We start from the raw sequence: 6335 nt of genomic DNA on the forward strand, positions 1-6335 counted from the left end.
TTGTTTAGTCTTTAAAAACAAGAATATTATGAAATTGTATTTAAAAAAAATATAATGAAATAAAAGGTGCTTACCACGCTTCCAAAAAAAAGAAGAAGACGCGAATCGCGACACTTAAATGTAAGCCGACAATTCCGAAACGTTCTTAATCACGCACACATGGTGTTGTTTCAAAATGTTCGATAATGTAACTAAATGAAAAATTATCAGCCTGCAAAAGAAGAAGAGTTGATATTGGTACTTGCCATTTATTCAGAAAGTAGGCCGATTGAGAGGGGCCATGTAACCAGTTCCGTTCAAGACGGAACATAATATATGTACGCTATTCATGAGTATGCAATAACGTTTTTACAGCCTAAAAATTTTATTGTGACCTGTTGAACACTGTTTAGAAATTGGCATTTGTCTAAACTTCAACTGTTTTTTTTCTAACCAGTTTATATCACTCTTCCTAGGCTTAAATGAGGTTTTAGACAAATAGAAAGCGTTTTATCTTTACTTCCTCATATAGGATCACGCATTGGAGATGTAATGAAAGTAAGAATTCCTTAATATTTAAAGCCTGAAGGGCCTACCACAATATTTAAATTCTTTACTGTATAATATTTTTAAGATTTACTGCTTATATTAATTAAATGAAATAAACAAATTGTAAACACTGAAACTAACTGTTTCCTGGTCCCGGTGCCATCAGAAATACTATGAGATAGAAAAGGCACCTTCTATATAGTCGAATTTGTTTAACAAATTTGCTACTCTGATTTTGTAGATGAAATTGATGCTGTTTAATTAGTTTTGTTTAGTACTAACTAATATTATAATTGCGAATGGGAGTGTGTTTGTTACGATTTCACGCCTTAATTACTCAACCGATTATTATCATAAAATTTTATATGCACATTGTCATCAATGCAAAAAAGGACATAGAGTATTTTGATCCAGAAAAATGCTGTTTTTAAGGGATAAAAAAATTAATTTCATGTAATCGTCAATGATCTTTAACACGTATTTAGGACATCAACGCGAGCGAAGCCGCAGGTAAAACGTAGTATGAGCATAAATCAGTATCGAGCCTGGGTCAGCATAAAATGTAACGGTAATAAGTTAAAATGTAAAAACTGAAGCTCAAAGAACATTTCACCTAATGATTATTTGACCATTTGGTGTAGCGGCCCTGTAAAAAACTTATAGGTGTATAGCTGATTTACAAAAATATTCTTTATCCAATGGCAACCAGGAAATTCATCGACTCTCTATTTTTAACAGTATAGAGACGTCTCATTCGTTTTTTTTTTATCGTTTTTGCCACTGAAGCATATTAATTCGTATTTACATTCAACTATGGATGAACGCATTAGCCTCAATTTACTTGCCATTTTATACAAACATAGAGTGTGAAATTTTACGCGACGTAGTGAGAGTTTGCAAAGAAAGATTTGTTTACTTTTAAAGTTCCTATCTTGTAATTGTAGAAGGTGTATATTGTGAAGTTTTTGTCACTCTAAAACTTCTATAACTCCAAATCTTATGTATCTATTTTTTTATTCCCTTAACATACATACATACTGTAACACATTTATTCCAAACCCTTTAACATAAATTTCTTCATTTCTCTAATTCGAATTTTTATGTAGGTGCAGAATTCATATTATAAATTGCCTTTGTAATTCGAATTTCTATTAATTTTCTTCAATAGGTCTAATTTTTAAGTGGAATTATTTCCTCATTTTTATATTATGTAAAACATTTAAAAAAATCACTTAGTATCGTGAAGCTGTGATAGGAAAAGACAACACGAACAAAGTGTTATTTGAGATTGTAAGGATTATTAAAGGCTTTACGACAATATTAGTATACGTAGAGGCAATGTCTTTGAAATAAAAATTAAAAGGTTTAACGAGAAAGCAGAAATTATCCTAAACTAAAATTTTCATTAACTCGAACATAATTGGTTGCATTTAAGAGGTTTGAGTTAAGGAAGTTTGACTGTACCTAGTATGAAATATTATTCAAGATCGGAAATTACTTATCCCAACATAGGGATTGCTAATAATCAAATTTCGACAATGGGCCTGGCGGAAAAGAAAAGGTTAGAAGCGTTCGAAATGTGGTGTTACAGGCGAATGATGAGGATACCGTGGATAGAGACGGTTAGAAATGAAGAGGTATTAGAAAGAATAGGAGAACAAAGGACTCTATGGCAGTCAATCAAAAATAGGCGAGATAGGTTCTTCTTCTCAGGCATGAAGGTTTAGTCAGAGACGTATTAGAGGCAGAAACGGGAGTTAGGAGGGATAGAGGTAGAACTAGATTAGATTACTGTTCCGAAATAAGGATGTGGGTTGGTCTAGTTTTAGGGAAATGCGAAAATTAGCTCAGGATAAAAAAGAGTGGAAGTGCGTGTTCAACCAGTCTTAGGTGTGACGACCTTACGATCATGATGATTTTAAATGTAATTACTTTTAACTTTTTTTTATTGCGTAATAAACCATTTTCAATATGCACTGCTTATGCAAAAGGAGTTTCTGTGGTAGACGTGGTCACAAAGTTATGTAAGATATAAGACTTTAATGACTCTCCAAATGTTAACTTAATTGGAAAAAATAAATAATCAATAATGCATCAATGCTCTACTTGTAAAACTTTTCTTAGCGAACGTAGGAACAATTAAAAGTTTCTTCCTGTTTTTGTGTAAGTGCCCCCTTCAATTCGTTTTTCATAATTTTAAGCACGATTTTCGGCTTTAAGCTAAAGATTTATATATTACGGGTGAAAATATCAGGAGACCAATATAAAGGACTGGCCCATAAAATACGTATCGCAAACTGGGGGGATAGCGTTATTGCCCTGCTACTTGGGAGGAAGGAAGAGGCCAAGATTTGCGTTACGTAACAGTTTTAGAACCTTTACTTCACAGCCTGGTTTTTCGTAGATCGATCGGTACAAAATCAGGAATTGTTTGATTACTAACGATTCGATTAAAGTGCATAATTTGGTATAATAATATTCTCGATCGAGCACTTCAATAAAAGGCAAGCTGAATTTTTTGGCTTTCAAGACAGTATCGCCACTGCTGTGTTCTTCTCTGAATTGAGGTCTAGAATTTAGGTTAGATATTACGGGCTTGTCACGTAGGTAGAGAAAGGGTCAAAAATTGATTAACTTTGCGTTACATAATTTATCGACAACCCATAAGACAAACGAACAGCGTGGTTACAGTAATAAGGTGGATGGAAACATAGACTTGTGAAACTGGACTGAATCACCCATGTCTTAATAGTGTATGTCGGAAACCATCATGAGATAAAATGTGTTTGTAGCTAGTCTTTATCTTTATCGAAGATCTTTGTTACTGTAATAGGGTGAGTAGGACCATAAACCTACACAACTGGACCGAATCACTGGTGTTTTGATAGTATATGTCAAAAGTTGCCATTAGATAGAATGTGCGTGTGGCTTGTCTTAATCCTAATTGAAGAGCCTTGTTACAGTGACAGGGTGTGTGGAACCGTAAACCTAAAGAACTGGATTGAATCACCCGTGTTTTAATAGGATATGTTGAAAGTTGCCATAAGATAGAATGTGCGTTTACCTAGTCTTTATCTTTATCGGAGGGCGTTGTTACAGTAACAGGGTGAGTGGAACTACAGACCTACAGAACTGGACTGAATCGCCCGTGTCTTATTAATAGTAATCTAGCTGGATCCAGAGCTTTTTTTGGTTTGCTGTATCCAGTGCAAGGTAGTGCTGAATTCACTGATGGCAGATCCGCAAGTATAACTCCCTTTTAAATAATGACCCACGAACACCATATAGTGATTTGATCTACGCTATGACTTTTGCAAGAAGTTGTGGTGGTTTGTAATAAATAGTAACCAGTCTAAAGCTTGTTAAGACAGCAGGTAAAAGTTGGTCTGTGTTCTGTCGGAGCTGTCTGCGACGCGCTGATGAGATCCAAAAAGATCGAAATCGCGATCGGCGTCTGGCAGTTTCGACAGAATACAGACCACTTCGAATTATTTTATTCGATTAAGCTAACGTGCCTATCACGTTGAGGTTGGCTACGCCGGGATTCGTTTTCAGCAAGTAGATATCCACACAAGTGAACCTTGTTGAAAGATACGTAATCCTAAAATGTAGCATCGTGCTACAGATGGCGTTCACTGTGCCGTTTGTAGTATTTTCTGAAACGCACTGTTAAGACAGCAGGTAAAAGTTGGTCTGTGTTCTGTCGGAGCTGTCTGAGACGCGCTGATGAGATCCAAAAAGATCGAAATCGCGATCCGCGTCTGGCAGTTTCGACAGAATACAGACCACTTCCAATTATTTTAGTCTAAAGCTTGCTATTGATTCACACTGTAGTATTATATCCTTCTTCAATTTATCACATTTGTAAATATGGATGCAGTTACCTACTTAGTTTCTTTTATCTTCGTTTTTGGACTTTTTCATAATACTGATAAAAAAAGTAGCCATCACAGTTATTTTTTTGTATAAAAAACATTGTTAGGTTGCAGTTCACTATTCCGAAGGACGTCTCGATCTAATTCTATATAAGTCTATTGTTAAACGCATTGAATACAGAACTTTAATAGCAATATACTTAGTGTTCTTTACATTATCGAGTCATTAATTGTTAGCAATAAAATAAAAAAACTTTCTCACTTTCGCTGACTTCACGCGTGGTTAAAAATTGTAAACTGCAGGCATGATGTTGATTGTAGGCATTAAAAACTTGGGGCATTAAGACATTTCGACCACTGACTGTTAAATCGGTAGGTACTGTAAAAGTGCTTCAATAAAGCATTATCGTTTAACACGCTCGTAAACACGGTTTATTATACTTAATTCATAAATCTTACACATCTCCTCCGTGCAATTTCTTCTTATATAATAGGTGCGTAATCTTTTTTCTTCGTTTGCCTCTTCCTATGTCTTTAAATAATAACTAATAGCTTTTACTGGTGATTTTGTCCGAGTGAAATTATTTCTAATCGTTGATAATAAATACAATTGACAAAAGTAGTCAGTATTATTCCTGGTAACATTCTGTTCACGTTTCTACAGCCAAAAAAGAGTAGTTTTTATTTTATTGGCGTTCTAACAATAATTTGCTTGTTGCTGATAAACTTTATCATGGCAAGTTTAACTGTTAATATTTAATTATATCCAAACGTTGCAGTTATACGGAATGGCACATGTTATTAGTTGTAGACATTAAGTGTAGTCGCTTCAGTTTAATTTTGCGGGTTTTGGATTGTAAAGTCAAAATTGTAAATCTCTTATTTTATTGTTTATCGTATTATTAGAACAATAAATCTACTAACCCGCATACTTTGATACCTACTACAAGGAAAAAAAACTTTTGGGTGTTTATTCCTACCAGCCATCACATCTGCTTTATATCCCTACTACTCCTTCTGTCCTGACTTATCTGACTTCCTAATAGATATCTAAAATCAGCCACTTCTTCTAATTTTTCGTCTCATATCTTTATATTCACTCTTTCCCTACTTTTTCTTCCCTTGCATACCTGTATTTTTGTTTTACTTTTATTTATTTTCTTACAATACTGCTTTGTCAATATCACTTCGATTTTATTTAAAGCTATCTCTAAGTCCCTCTTGCTAGATGCTAATACTGCTATATCATCGGCAAATCTAAGCATACTAATCTTTTGTCCCTTTATATCTATCCCTACAGTTGTCTTTAATGATGTTGATCGCGTCTTTGATGTATAGATTATTATTGTTCTAATAATAAGATAAATAATAAAGTAAAAGGTTTACAATTTTGACTTAATTGAAGCGACTATACTTTAAAAACACTGAAGTTGTAAATATAAAACAATTAAAATAAAAGCCACGTGGTAGTCACTTCAACGTTCACAGTTAAACTAATTAAAATAGACATAATAAAAGTCGAAACGTTAGATCTGGTTTTCGATTAAATATTTATGGCTTAACTTGTGTATATACATATAATATAAGTACACCCGTTCATTAAACTTCAATCTAATTATTATTAGAATAATACATTACCAAAGATTACTATAACGATGACTATCAGATTTACACTCTTCTTTTCTGATATCATAATGACAACAACAGTTAGACTGCCTATGCCTAAATATATGTTATATATGTATCTCAAATGTCATTCAGCTACATTTAATGAGAATTTTTATTAGATCTAAAAATAATCTATCGAAATGAATTAGAACGAATAAGAAATAACACCCTCATGCAGGTATTTTTATATTTTTTAAAAGTTGAATTATCTTTTCACAATATTCTCATAAATTGCACAATAGGAAAATACGATGCCACTATACC

Source organism: Agrilus planipennis, unplaced genomic scaffold (genome assembly GCF_000699045.2).
Source record: "Agrilus planipennis isolate EAB-ADULT unplaced genomic scaffold, Apla_2.0 scaffold178, whole genome shotgun sequence".
Lineage (NCBI taxonomy): Eukaryota > Metazoa > Arthropoda > Insecta > Coleoptera > Buprestidae > Agrilus > Agrilus planipennis.